The sequence below is a fragment of the Artemia franciscana genome, chromosome 20, assembly GCF_032884065.1.
Source record: "Artemia franciscana chromosome 20, ASM3288406v1, whole genome shotgun sequence".
In the NCBI taxonomy this organism is placed as follows: Eukaryota; Metazoa; Arthropoda; class Branchiopoda; order Anostraca; family Artemiidae; genus Artemia; species Artemia franciscana.
In genome coordinates, this window is record NC_088882.1 from 22,347,839 (window position 1) to 22,363,409 (window position 15,571).

Below are 15,571 nucleotides of genomic sequence, written 5' to 3' on the forward strand. Positions count from 1 at the left end.
TTTCTATTTGATATGTACCCGACTAGGATCGCTAATTGTATTTTTCTACAATTGTCTTTTGTCCCGTTGATAGGAATAGCAAAGTATTTAGCTGATTTTACTTCTAAAATTATGCGTTGCCGCGTGGCACTTCCTATCAGTGGGATTGCATCGTTTTGGTGGTGATGACGGTAATAGTGAACAAACCGACACTTTAACTTGGCTTTTAGCTTTTGGTCACGTTTAGATATTTCCTCCATCAGTTCAAAAATATTACCCCGATTTGTGGATGTTTCTTATTCGTCAGAATGCCTCGAAGGAAGACCCTGGCGGCAAAAAAAGCAAATAGCACGAAAAATGTACTTCAAATGATCTATATTTTCCTGAACCTCTTGAGATCTGGACCGACTTAGTCCATTCGTTACACTTTTCGAAGTATCAGTACTAAATACTGACACAACATTCCTGTGTCTATTACTACCATCGTTTTGCTTTAATAAACCAGAACTGCCTTTCCACTTACAAGGTTCTGCCTCGATGAAAGCTCTTTATCCAGCATTTTTCGAAGCCGTTACAGCCCAACTAGATCTAGTGGCAACTAGAAAAACAAAACTCAGGATCCAAGTTTTACGAGTATTCAATCCATTCATAAGTCTTAAAGAAATACGCACGGAACTTCCTTCCGTTAGAAGTGTAAGTAAGTAAGTAAGTAAGACGGCACTAGACCCTTAAGGTCCAAACCGGCGGTGCTGATCACCATTTCATGGCCCTTCAGCCAGGACGTGCAATGGGGGTTGGGGGCTAACCATCCTGTGCTTTCACACACCCTTCCTACTTACCTTCCCCAGATTTCTCCAGGTACCCATTTAGAGCTGGGTCGACTCTGGCTGAGCTTACAGAGTCACGCCACTGACCCCCGTCCCAAAATAAATAACTGCTCAGAACTGGGATTGAACCCGTGCCCCTTGGACACAGAATTCCCACGCCAGCGCGCCAACCACTCAGCCAGGACGGCCTAAAGAAGTTGAAGCCGGTTCAGTCAAAAACTAGGTGTCAGCTCATCAGTTTATCTTTTTTGTTGTTGTTCAGTGCTCAAAGTGCACGGTTACTGGACACGATTTCCCTTACCCGTAATAATCTTTCAGAAACAAGTGGAACAAAAAATAACACATGTCAACATAATAAAGGGCTCTATATTACCTAACCCGTTGCATGTTCCAGTAGCAGTCGAGAGTCTCTCCCAGGTATCTCTACGACGCGTCCTGGCCAACCAGCTCAATCTATTCTTGAGAGATATCCGGCTTCCAGTTCTAAGGGAAGGAAATTCAGTGCGTATTACTTTAAAACTCAAAGATCATGACAACGAATAATGCAGCAGAAAGGAATTTGTTTTGCACATTTCAAAACAAGGTGGTCTAGTATCGGTCTATTTGAGATTGTCCAGGATGAGGGCTTACATTTCAAAACAAAGTTATTGAAAAGTAACTGTAAAAAGTCACACTAAGAAAAGTAACAGCGCTATTTAACGGTTCCGAAAAAAACAAAAACACATAAGTGAACAATAGAACTGACCAGTCATTCAGTCTTGCTCTTCAATATAGCACATGGGTAAATACGAAATAGCTATTAAATAGAAGTAGAAACGTCTTTTTCCAAATCTAGGGGGCGTACCCCTGCACCCGTCTCTAATTGGCAACACTGTGGTCTTTCAATCTAGGTGAATACAAGTAAAGTTTCTTATAACAAAATTTTAAAATCAAGAGGGGGCATGAGGATTTCAGAAATGCCTAGGTGGGGCATGGAACAAAATTGTTTGGGAACCACTGTATTAGAGCAAGAAATGAAGGTTTTGAAAATCAGCCTATATGACAATCCATAAAAATTCTGAAGGATTAATTAATCAACCTAAAATAATTTATATTGCTTTTTAAAAGTCATCTGGAAGCAAATATTCACCTTAAATTCAAAATTAACAAATCTTGAAGATTAGCCATTTTGTATACTGCCCAACAACTCCTTGCCAACATACCAAGACAACTTACGTGCTTAGACATATTTCCTAAGAAGTTGTTTCGAAGATATCAGATCCAAAGCGACTATTTTTATCTATCTGCAAATATGCAGATATCTTGAATTAACTATTTATCAGTAGATATTCCATTTCAATATATGCAGGCTGCAATTGTGATGGCAGCAACTGTATTTACATTGATAAATAAATGGGAATGAAATGATATATATCTATCTTTTCCATCTGATTTCTCTCCAATAAGCAAATAAAACAGTACTTGCCAATCTCATTAAATACCTCTATAATGCAATATCCTCCAATAATTCTGTATGAAATTACTCACACTGACTTAAATACCACCTTTTGATTAATTTCGACTCTTTAACCCAGTCCTTCCCTCTAGAGAAAACATAAGAACAAAAAAATTCCTACTCAGAATAAGGAGCAATATAAAAACTTATTCATAATAGAATTTATTCCGTATATGAAGGGGCTGCCACTTCTTCAGTCCCTTACTCTTCATGCTAAAGTTTGTTTTTTAGTATTTAAAAAAAAGCTTGTTATTCTACTTAAACGACCCTTGTGTTTCAGGATTTGTCTTTAAGGAATCGGGACAAGAAGTCAAAATTTACCGTAAAGACTGACGTATTTAGGAGGGGGCAGCCATCCTCATATACAGAAAAAATTCATATACAAAAGTTTGTTTTAATAATATTTTTCCTTACTTTCAGTTGAGAAACTTGTTTTTATATTTAATTTCTGAACGTTTTTCAAATCATGCCGGAAACGTTCTCTCCGCGGAAAATTTTTCTCGGGAATCCCCCTCCCTTCAGTAAATAGTTTTCCCAACGGAAAATTTCCCATGAGCGATTTTTTCCAGGGAAAATCTCCCCAGGGGAAAATCTCCCGAAAAATTCCAACCCTGCTGAAACCTTTCCCTGGATAATTCCCCGGAGCCAAAGAGAAAGTAAGAGAAGTTTCTGGGGGGCTCACCTCCCATGAAAAATTCTTCCCGTGGAATATCCTTGCTGCAGATAAACTTACAGCCCTTTCCCCAGGGGTTTTGGGAATTACGTCATACCCTGAGGAACAGGTATGGGACCTTGCCAGTATGCTGAACAAAATGACTGTCTCAAACTTCTGATCAAATGACTTCGGGAAAAAACAGCATAGGAGGGGGCTAGTTGCCCTCGCATATTTTTGGTCACTTAAAAAGGGCACTAGGACTTCAATTTATGACAAACAAATGAACAAATACACACAAATCTGTGATCTTTCTTCTGGGAAAAAAAAATACAAATTCCACATTTTGTAGAAAAGACCTTGAAACCTCTACAGTAGATTTCTCGGATATGTTGAATCTGATCGTGTGGTTCATTAAGATTGCTTGAGATCTTGGGATATTGCCCTCTTTTTTTAAAAATCAGGCAAATTGACTCAAGATCGTGGCTTTTGATGGGTAACATTAAACTTAACGCATTTTATATATCTGGAATCAGCCTAAAAAGCAATTCTTTTGACAGATATATTATTATAAAAATTCTGCTATTTGAAGTTTCGGTTTGAGACTAGTGTGGTTACACTGATTCTTGACATAAGCTTTTTAATTTTTTTTTAACAACAAATCAGATCTCTTTTTAGTGAATGAGGTCAATACGTTTTTCTTTAACAAACCAACAGTTAAAACAAAATATAATACAGCAAGATTCTTATAATGAAATGGTTGATCAATATTCTTCTACATTCAAGGCCGTAACACAATAGAGGTCAGGATGGCTTCAGCTTTGTAGAAGGTCAAAACTATTCATGTTTGCAATCCATTTATGTATATAATGTTTGAGATAATGCTGCAAAATATGCTGCAAGATTTTGCCCTAGGTGTAAATAACAAGCCAATGTCTTGATTTTTTAGTAGAAAAACCCAAGAAAATTTGCTCTCATTCCTTTTATTAACCAATTAAAAAAAAAAGATGTCAAGTCAAACAAACAGAAATTATTTTGAAGAGAAGCCTTAAAAAAAGAATTTTCAAGGAGAATTAAACAGCAGTAAACGAGTGAGCAAATGAACAAAATTTACAATGAATATCCAAATTGAACATAAAAGGAACAGACTATTCCTCAAACAGGAGTAGGACTAATTCCCCTTAATCCTTCTATAGGTCAAAGTGTCATTGGCGCTTTACTGAAAACGGAAATATTTCAAAAATTTTCTCTTTCATAGCTTTAATAAATCCAAACTAGCTCATACTTCCAGGAATATGTGTAATTACACATTGAAAGCCATTCTACTTTCATTTGCTCTTTTCGTTAATCTTCGTTATTAAGGTGATTTTAGTTCTGTCTTTTTTCGACGTTATAACACATGAAAGCACACTTCTTGAAATAAAACGTGTTTTCAGTTAAGCAAAAATGACGCTCTTAAAATGTTGTACTTATAATATAATGTACTATAATGTTGTACATAATTTCTGATCACTTTTCCCATTTAGTTCAAATGTATCAAGAAAAAGAAACGAAATAAAAGTCCAACAAAGACAAAAACCAGTTTCATTAATTTTGTATTAGTACCAGCTATATTTTAGCGTCGCAAAGGATATTATCCTCTGTTTTAATGGAAACGAAAATGAGAAAAGGATACTTGTCTTCTAAGCCGTAACCGTTTAAGCTTTTAAATGACAACTAGGAATAGCAAAACCTCTTCTTTGAACTTCTTAAAGATTGGTTAGAGGCAAGTGTGTAATGGATTTGGGTGGAAAAGTAAAATGTGTATTTCATTGGAGCAATAATTAAAATGTAGAATTGAAGTACGTTCAGGGCCGTATCTAGGATTATTTTTGGTGAGGGGAGGTACAATTTTTGTTATATTTTTGCTACTCAGACAAACATTTCAGGGAGGGGGGTTTGAAACCCTCCTAGCTGCACTCCCTTGGACAAGGCCTTGAATATTGGTTACAAATGGTTTTTAATATCCATCATAAATAATGATAAGGATTTATTTTTATTGTGTTTGCTGATTACAGTTCTAAGGTTAATACTAAAAAATAGATGTCGCAAATTCAAAAGGTGTCAACAGATTTCATCCGTAGGTTAAATATTTCATAAAAGGTTGCCAAATATAATTTGGTTCAACTTGTGTTGAACCAAATTTTGGACAATATAGATCTTTTGGACAATATAAAAAGAACTACAACAAGAACCACAACTACTAAAAACTCACTACAGCACCAAGACGCCTAAGGCCAACACAGGTACACAAGTTCCTCTTCCAAATCAATCTCTTTAAAGCCTCCCTCTTTACACCCTCTCGGGCAATTCCAATTTTCTTCAATCGTTCATTAAGACTTCCTCCTCTTCCACATTCTAATTTTAGTTTGGCCCTGGATGGTTGACTGATAATGACGATCTTTGGCAATCTGTCATCCTTCTTCCGCAGAACGTGTCCAAGCCATCTTCATTTTTCTCTCATTATATCCTTAGGAATCATTTTGAATAATATTTTCTGTACAGTTTACTGTTTAAAATGCGATTAGACAGACAGGTTCCCAAAACGATCTGTAGACAATCTCTCAGGAAAACATCACGAAAATCTTCTTCTGCCTTTTGGAGCCCCCACGCTTCAGAACCATACTTGACCAGTGCCATCACTATAGCTTCCAATACTATAATGTTGATTAGAGAACTTATCCTCCTATTCTTCCAAAACAGTGATAAAACAACCTGGGCCTTGGCTGTTCTACTTTTAACGCCTTCATTACATCAACCGTCTGTACCAGTAATACAACTTAGATAGCTGAATATGTCCGCTTAATCGATCTTCATGTTACCCAAAATTGCCTCTTCACCTTCATTTATTCCCAGTCCTATTGACCGAGTTTTCTTAACATTAGTTTTCCAACCTATTCTTGCACCCTGGACTCTCAAAACCTCCAAAAATTCATTCATTTCCTGAACATTTTCATTTAGGATGCTCAAACCTACCAACGACGGGAGAGTTTTACTACTCCATTTGATTCTCTGCTTAGACTGTTCCTCTCTTGAAACTTTATCCACATATTCTCTAAAAGTATCAGGCTTAGTTAGTAATTTGCTTTCGACAGAAACCAAGCTAATGCCTTAACAAATTTTGTCAGTAGGTGTTCAGAAGCAAAAATGAAGGTGGAAAAAAATCTTTAAACTCAGCCTTCGGTGAAAAGTGTGAGTTTGTGCGCAATAGGAGTCGTTGTGACGCTTTAACCGACCCAAAAGAATGTGCTCGAATTGTTCCTATGCGAACCAATGGTGTGCTTGCAGGCCCAAAGGTTTTGCAAACTCACAATGAGGGAATAAAAAAAGTCTGCAAGTGGATGCCTACACACTATGTGGAAGAAAATTTCAATGTGAGTGTTTTTAGATATTTTGTGGAAAGCTATTTCATTCCAAGAGCGCAAGTCATGGTGATTCGCTTTTTAAAATTTAAAAACTACAAAATTAGAGTGGAAAAAAAATGTCATGTCACCTGTATCGGATAAGTGTATTTATGTGCGAACGGTGTGAAGTTGCTACCCTATGGACACTACCTGACTTTGGACCGAGATATATGTGTACAATGTAGACATCGTCTAGGTCTAGAGAAAACTCAATAGATGGAGAGATCCATTGAACGACTCGACAATTCTTTATCTTTAGGTTGGAGGGCGGTCCTTTCCGCATCACAGCAGTGTTTCTTATGTTCCTTTCAAGGTAGAGCTGTTGTTATTGTTGAATGTTAGTGTTTCTTTATAAAATTGAACAGAAATTGTTTTGTAAATTACGTATTATATACGTGCCCCTACTGTCGGCCCGGGCAGAGTGTCTGGCGTTCTTCCAGCCGTCACCAGCGGTCACTGCGCCCACCAGGGGAGGGGGCCTTTATAGGTGTTATTTTTTTTGTAAATAAATGTGATATTCAAATTTTTAAAAAGAATTGTAGTACTTTTATTGTAAATAAAAAACATGAATTATTCTTAAATTTTTGTTTTCTAACATAGGAAATTATTATATGCTTAAAGGATAGATGTATTTTACAGATAGTTACATTTTGACATAGAGGAGAGTAGTATGTATAAATTTAAAACTCTATTCACATACTTTCTTTGCGGGCCATCAATTTCTGGAAAAACGATGCCATTGACAAAAATAGTTCAAAATCATAATAAAACATTTTAAGAAAATTCAAAAAAGTCTACTATTGCTACAGCGTCTGGCAAGACTCCTATGATAAAATAAAAACTGTTTCACCAAACACAAAATTCATACAGGGACTTCATTACAGGGATCATAGAAGGACCCCCTCTACGATGATTTGAATAAAACAAGCAGTTTTTGGACGAACCTCATACTCGCCATCAAATTCATAGAGGGAAAGTAAGATGTTAGTCCTGCCGATTTCTATCTCTGAAATACATATTATATCCTGAGAAAAGACGTATATAAGATATAAGAATTAAACCACTTGATTGGCCATTCCTCGTCGAACATGAATGGGTAGAAGCGCTTAGCTCTGGTGGATATGCCTATGGCACACTAAAATACAAAGAATTTGGTAGTACGAATGATTTGTGTCGTGCAATCCATAGAAGAATCTCTGCTACGAAGAATGGTGCATTCAAATGTAACTAGTCACTGGAATACTACAAGATTTAAATTAGCTCACCCACTGACTATAAAACTATTCATCACAATAATAACCTGAGAGATGTTCTTCGTTTTAAACCGAATATAATCGATGGTAAAAGTGCTGGAACTGTCAGTAGGATGTATCTTGTTATTTTTGCAGACTATCCACCCGGTTTCTCCTCGGACAGTTGGATATTTCTTTATACGTCCTTTGTTGAGACATCGAGAGTTGGCAATAGCCCACGATCTTCAATAGCGTTCAAACCAATGGCGTAGTTAGGCGGTGGAGCGAGGACGTACACTCGTCCCCGGGTGTGCCATCTATTAGAGTGCCATTTGGATAAACATATTTTTAATCCTCGGGGTAATGGAATGACGAAAAGCTGGAAGTATCTCGGGAGATAAAGTTGCAACTTTTATTGAATGACATAGAGGTCAAGTGGATCGCAAGTTTTTACTTGGGACAGGGATGGAGATAATTCAAAAGACACTATATGTATCCCAGTTTCAAAATAGAATAGCTGTGATATTTAGAGAACGACTTGGGTGATCAATATAAAATTTCAGAGTGTTGGTAAGGTATAGGACTCTCTTGCCAAATCTTTGGGTTTAGGGGGAGGAGATAAAGGAACAAAAATGTTTTCGTTTGCGGGTGATATCCAGGTGTACAAACTCTATACGCGGCTTCTACAATGCACGCTAAATAAGTCAAATATGGGAGAGAGTGAGTAGAGAGAGAGAGAGAGAGAGAGAAAGAGAGAGAGAGAGAGAGAGAGAGAGAGAGAGAGAGAGAGAGAGAGAGAGCGAGAGAGAGAGAGAGAGAGAGAGAGAGAGAGAGACAGAGAGAGAGAGAGAGAGTGTGAGAGAGAGAGAGAGAGAGAGATGAAAAACACAGACACAGAGTCATACACACAAACACAAAAAGATAGGCACAGAGACCGGCAAACACAGAAACAAACAATCAGGCACAGTAAGAGAGAGACAAAAACACACAAGCACACAGAGCCAGATACATAAATACACAAGGATAGACACAGACACGGGCAAAAAAGCAGACAAACACATAGGCAGAGTGTTAGACAGACAAAAAACACACAAAAACACACACAGTTAGACATAGAGAAAAGCAAACACTCATTCAAAGACACCGGCATGGTGAGAAAGAGACAAAAAACCCACAAAAAACAGTGTAGATGTTAAAACAGGTTGGCTGCAGGTATCCGGAGTCTGACGCGTTGGTTACGGATGCCTGGGTTAGTGATAAGTGGGTAGCAGGTACCAACGCTTGGGGAGGTCGCACTTTTAGCGTTCAAGTGGAATTTTTTGAGGATTTGTGTGTCTGACTCTGTGTATTTGTGTTTGTTTTTGCCTCTCTCGCCGTGCATCCGTTTTTGACTGTGTGTTTGCCTGTCTATGTGTCTATCTATGTGTGTTTTTGTCTCTGACTCTATGTGTTTGTGGGTGTTTTTGTCCCTCTCTTGCCATGCCTCTGTGTTTGTCATTCTCTGTGTCTGTCTTTGTATGTCCGACTCTGTGTGTTTGCTCTTTTTTGCCTCTCTCTCACCGTGCCTATGTGTTTACCTGTCCCTGTTTCTACTTTTTTGTGTTTGTACGTCTACTCTGTGTGCTTGTGTGTATTTTCAGTCCCTCTTTCACTATGCCTGTGTATTTCCCAGTCTGTGTGTCTATATTTTTGTGTTTGTGTGGTAGACAGTATGTATTTGTGCGAGTTTCTTGTCTCTCTGTCTCACCATGTCTGTGTGTTTGACTGTGTGTTTTCCTGTCTCTGTGTGTATATTTGTGTGTTCGTGGGTCTGACTTTTTGTGTTTGTGTGTGTGTTTGGTCTCTCTCGAATCATGCTTGTGTGTTTCACTATGCCTGTCTCTGTGACTATCTTTTTGTGTTGGTGGGTCTGAATCTGTGTACTTGTGTGTGTGTTAGTCTCTCTTTCTCAACATGTCGGTGTGTTTGACTGTGTGTTTGCTTGTGTCTGTGTCTATCTTTGTGTGAGTGTGTGTTTTTTCTCTTTCTCTCTCTCTCCCACTGTGCCTGTGCGTTTTACTGTCTGTTTGCCTGATTCTTTGTCTATCTTTGTTCATTTGTGTGTCTGACTCTGTGCGTATATGTGTTTTTTTGTCTCTCTCCCCGTGCCTATGCGTTTGAGTGTGTTTCGCCTGTCTCTGTGTCAATGTTTGTGTGTCCGTGTGTTTGAATATGTGTATTTGTGTGTGTTTTTGTCTCCCACTCACCGTGTCTGTGCCTTTGACTGTGTGTTTGCCTGTCTCTGTGTCTATCTTTGTGTGTTTGAGTGTCTAACTCTTTGTGTTTGTGTGAGGTTTTGCCACTCTCTCATCGTGCCTTTAAGATTCAATGTGTGTTTGCTTGTCTCTATGTCTATCTTTGTGTGTTCGTGTGTGTGTCTTTTTGTCTCTATCTCACCGTTCCTGTGTGTTTGACTCTGTTTCTGCCTGTTTCTTTGTCTACCTTTCTATGTCTAACTCTGTGTGTTTGTTTATGTTTTTTTGCCTCTCTATCATCGTGGCTGTATGTTTGAGTGTGTGTTTTCTTGTCACTATGTCTATCTTTGTGCTTTTGTGGATGTGTTTTGTCTTTCTCCCGCCGTGCCTGTGTCTTTGTTTGTGTGTTTGCCTATTTCTGGATCTACCTTTCTGTGTTTGTGTGTCTGACCCTGTGTGTTTGTGTGTGTTTTATCTCTCTCTCTCTCTCTCTCTCTCCCACCCCCTCTCTCTCTTTCTCTCACTCTCTTTCTCACTCTTTTTCTCTCTGTCTCTCTCTCTGTTGATTGTGGGCCTGACCGTTTGTTTGCCTATCTCTGTATATGGACTTTATAAATAATATCCTGCCCATCTCTCTCAGACTCCTTTTAAAAAATAAATCCTGTTAACCTATCTAATACTCAAGTAGATGTCCCTATGAGCCTGGTAGTAGTACCTTTGACTCTGAAAATTCCTTTTCGCACGTCTTTGACTTTTGAAGAAACATTCTAAATGTTGGAGTTGCTAGCTTAGTATAAAAATACAAGAAATATAGCAAAGTAATGCAATGAAATATTTTTATTGAAATAAAGACATTTAGAGTATCATCATAAAAAAAATTAATGCTTTGAATCCATATCATGAAATACTTCATCATATTTTGTCTAGAGATGTCACAGTAAGCATGATATTTATCATGAAATAACTGAAAAATGCCTTAGGAATGATAATACGGAGCACGGGAATATCATGGGGATCCCAAACATTGTCAAAGTGGCGTGAAGATGCATAGTCTTGGCTCAAACAAACATTGCTTTTTCATTGAAACCTTTCAGAAATAACTGAGTACTCAAGAAAAAGTGTCTCTTTATTTTCTTCTTTTACGTGTTCCAATGACTAGCAAGAAAACGTATTTTGAGGTTGACATTTTTTTCTTATTATTACTATTGTAAGTAATGAGGCTTCTGCTGCATAAAGCGTAGTAGATAAGGCTCATTCAAGATGCGATTTTGCTAATACCAAGATTAAAATTACTACAAAGAAGCATGCAGGTGTCTCTATTAGAGCAATAAAAACGAGGTATTTTCATTAATACTCCCCATATCTCTTAACATGATTTAAATTCACCTCTAATAAAAATCCTCCGTCTCCCCTGGAATTGTTTGCTAGTGTGTGTCAGGCATATATTGTCACAGTGGCATGAAAATGCATAGTTTTGGCTAAAAAAACGTGACATTTGCATTAAAACCTCTCATAAATAACCGAGTACAAAAAGTCTATCTTTTTTCTTCGTTTATATGTTTCATTTACTGGCGAGAAAAATTATTGTGAAGTTGACATTTTTTCTTATTATTACTGTTCCAAGAAATGAGGCTTCTGCTGCAAAAAGCGTAATACCTAAGGCTCATTCAAAATATGATTTTACTAATACTAAGTTTTAAATTAATACAATGTAGTGTGCAGGTTCATTGGAAACGAGGCATTTTCATTAAGACCTCCCAAAAATATCTCTTGATATGATTTAAATTTGCCTATTATAACAACATTCCCCTTCCCTCTGGTTATTGGTTATTTGGGTACTGGAGTCTCCGCCTTTCTTTAGTTCGTGCTTTTTTCTGTATATTTTATTCTTTATAAACATTTTCACACTTCGTTTTTCCGTTTGTTCTGTTCTAAGTGCTTTTTTAGTGATTTCGTAGTTTAGTAACATTTTTTGTTAATAAGACTTGTATGTACAAAAAGCAGTATATGTCTTTTAAATTTCTTGTTCGAGGACGAATCTTCAATGCGTAATCATTTACGCAGTGGAACATCTCAAGACAATGTTGTGCAGCATCTTACTGATTCAATACCTAACTTAACCTGTCTAGGTCATGTTAGAACATTAATAACACTATAGCAAGCAGGTACAAGTCAAACATAACCTATTTCCAGTAATCAATTTTCTTCCCCGTAAACATAACCTATTTCCAGTAATCGATTTTCTTCCCCATAGGGCAGTTATTCAAGACATAGGAAACATGCCATCCATATATTTTTCAAAGCGTTTTGATTATAATGTATTTCCCGAATGAAAATATTACAAAGGTGTTCATGGTCCAGCTGTCTAGCGTTCCTTTTCCTTTAGGGGAAACGTCCTTCGAATCCTAGTGCGGACAAACATTTTTGGATTATAAAGATTCCCTTAGAAAAAAAATCTTGAAGAAAATGAAAACTCAAAGAAAAAAGCGCATTGAAAAAAATCTCTTAAAGTATTACGTAAAATCCAATATGTGTGCCATGTTTATAGCAGCCAGGTTTGGGCCATCATTACACAGCGGTCAAGTGTGTTCCACCATTACGTAGCCCCCACGTTTGTGCTGCAGTTACGTAATACCCTTGTGTGCCTTTATTACGTAACACTCACGTGTATATCCTCTTCAATTGCAACTAAGGGTCCCCCACGGGGCATGAAGAACCAAGTCACACGAGAATGCGTCATCATTAACATAGGTCTCTATTACTATTATATTATTATTACTATAATACTATATTACTATTACTAAAAATTCTCTGTTACTTAACAACCAAAGAAATATTAAAGAAAAACATCTGTTAACATATTATGTAACATCCCGCCTGTACACTATCATTATATAAGACTCATGTGTTCGCCGCGCCACCATTACGTAACACCTACATGTGTACTGCTATTACGTAACTTCCATGTGTGCACTGTCCTCGATTACAACTGGGGGTACCCAAAGGACCTGAAGAAACAAGTCGCGCGGGAATGCGTCATCCTTAACAGAGGTAAACATTCCCTATTACGTAGCCAAGCACCTGCGTCTTGGAGAAAATTAATAACACCTTCTTCTTGAGGGAATCACCTTTAAACTTCGTCGCGATCTTAAATCATTAAGGCTATGAACAGCATATATTAAGAACAGCGGCTATGGGTCATTCTAAAGTGCCGAGGGGATAATACTTTAAACGTCGAATCTTTTGCAATTTTTTTCTCCGTGCTTTTGCTTAAGAACTAGGATGTTGAGCTGTAGTTTAAACTTTAGACACAGTTTGAATCTTCAATCTAAATGACCGGTCTTACACAATAATCTATAAACAAAGTTTTACAATAAAAATTAAGAGGCATGGACGGGGTAGGAAAATTGAAACAAATTTCCTTTATTTTAATTTTAAAACCTTATTGAATCTACTTCTGATCGCTTTAGGTTTTATTGTAGCTTTGACTGTCCTTTAAAAAAAATCCTTGTAAAATGTTAATATGTTTTCGTTTTTATTAATTTTTATTTTTATTATGGCTTAAGTTTTTCTTTTTTATTATCCATGGAGAGACATTTTCGAAAAGCATTTTTTAAAGCTAATGAAGTGAATACTGTTAAAAAGATAGTTAACTACGAAAGCTATCCATAATTTTTGTAAACCGAGAGGGTCTAAGGTTTATTTAGTTTCTTTTTTCGATAAGAGTATCAAAAAATATTTATCGATAAGAGCGTCGGAAGCCTATTTTTTATGACTTAAAATAACCTCATAGTTAAAAACTTTATGTTTTTAGTTAAATGATTCTCAAGATCAGCAAAATTAATTGAGGTGTTAGTATCCTCTTGAACTGGTGAACCATGCTTATTTTTTCAGTTCTTTTTGCAGTTTTTCTGATTTTTCCAGGTTGTATGGAAACAAAGTATTCTGTTCATCAAGAATTTTAAATTTCATTTAATTTAGTAAAGTTTTGTTTTGAGCTTTGACACAAAGATTTTGGTAGTTTCCAGCCTCTTCTCTAAGCCTTTTACTGTGTTTCAATTAGCCTAAGTTATTTCCACTTCTTCTTGTCTCGAAATCGTTTTTTTTCTACATAAGATTTACCGGGGACTTTTTCTAAGAAATAAAGAATGTAAGAGGAATAAAAAATAAAGGATATTTTTCCTCTGCATTTGTAAATCCTGAATTCTAAGAAAAGGTGTCTTCGAGGATATGGTCATTGCATTCTAAGAGGTATAGTTTCGAAAAAAATTTCTCTCTGCTTGATGGGAATGATTACAAAGGAACCGACAACTTGTAAAATTATTTTCTTTTGTAAGATTTGTCTTCGTCTTGGGATTTAGGAAAGGATTGGTTTTAGCAGACTCTTTAGAAAAGTAGATCTTCAAATAAATATAAAAGGATGCAAAAAAACAAAATTCGAGCATGACAGAGTTTGCCAGCAAAAATTGAACATCTGATGCTCAAAAGATCACTGTGAAATAAGCTTATCCGGCAAGAATGTCTAAAAGAGACGAACTGTCAAGGCTAATGCCTCAAGTAGAATGGCAGGGATATGATTATATCATACACATGTGCCTCCACAAAGGAACATACGCAAAATTACGTTCCGGAATGAAAGCTTTACTTCAGTAGCTTTAATTCATCTGCACAAAACACCTGGCATGTGCTTGCCCTTACGCCAGATGCTAATTTTATGTTCCAATCGTTCCCTCAGCCTAGGAGCATGCAATCTTAAGTTTGAACTTCTTTAGAAATAAAACTTTATTTTACCACATTAAAGGCTTGTACGGAGACCACAGCTTCTCCAACATCTTTTATTTACTGGTAAATTTTTTTCCATTTCTCTTATCTTTCTAAATCAATGATATTTTGCCTCTTCCCCAAGCCTGGTTATAAAGGCTTCTTTTTATTGATTTACTACCCTCATTTTTAAATTCAATTTAAGACAATAATTGTGCCTATGATTTTTAATAGTAGTATCCCCTCCATGATTTTAATGTGAGCGATACGGGGTAAGCTCTTGGAGCTACTAGCCCCTCAAGACACTATTATGTGCATCTGGGTCTTAAACAACACTACAGTGCCCCTGTAACGGTACAGTACACCCGTAAGTTACGTAATATGGTTTGTTTAATTTTTGTTTTTACATAAAAGAGAGGGTTTTCTCCTTCTGTCTTTTTTTTAATGTGTTTGTTCTGTTGCATTGGTGATTTCTCTTTTCATCACTTTATTATATAATAGGGTTTGTTTACTTTGATTATTACGTAACAGGGTGTGTTTACTTTTGCAAATAATTCCTTTGGGTGTTTAAAAACCCTTAGAGGCCAGGAAAAAACCTTCAGATCACCTCAAATATGGACATGATCCAAATTGATGATAATCCCAATATTTTCATGCTTCACACACGCTTATACTTTTGCTCCGTGCACCATGGGCGCCGGCAGGGGAAGGGCAGGTGCATTTCCCCCTGAAAATTTGGGACCCCAAAGTAATTATAGGGATACCAAGGGAAAAACAGCTGAATAGGGGAAAACCATGTAAAAAGTGTTTGCTGCTTGATTGTCGGCTGCCTACCCATAAATTTGTATCCTTAATAAGGAAAATATAAGTTCAAATTTGTGACTGAGTGACCCCTTTCCAGTTTTTCACAGGCATTTTTTCTTCATGATTAGGTTGGAGCAAAAAAAA

General features: G+C 36.9%; 1 long non-coding RNA gene across 4 annotated transcripts in view; it reads right to left on the reverse strand.

Moving 5' to 3' along the window:
- LOC136039923 (uncharacterized) overlaps positions 1-15,571 on the reverse strand; it is a 148,852-nt gene that overhangs the window by 122,949 nt on the left and 10,332 nt on the right. The gene's annotated exons all lie outside the window — the stretch shown is intronic.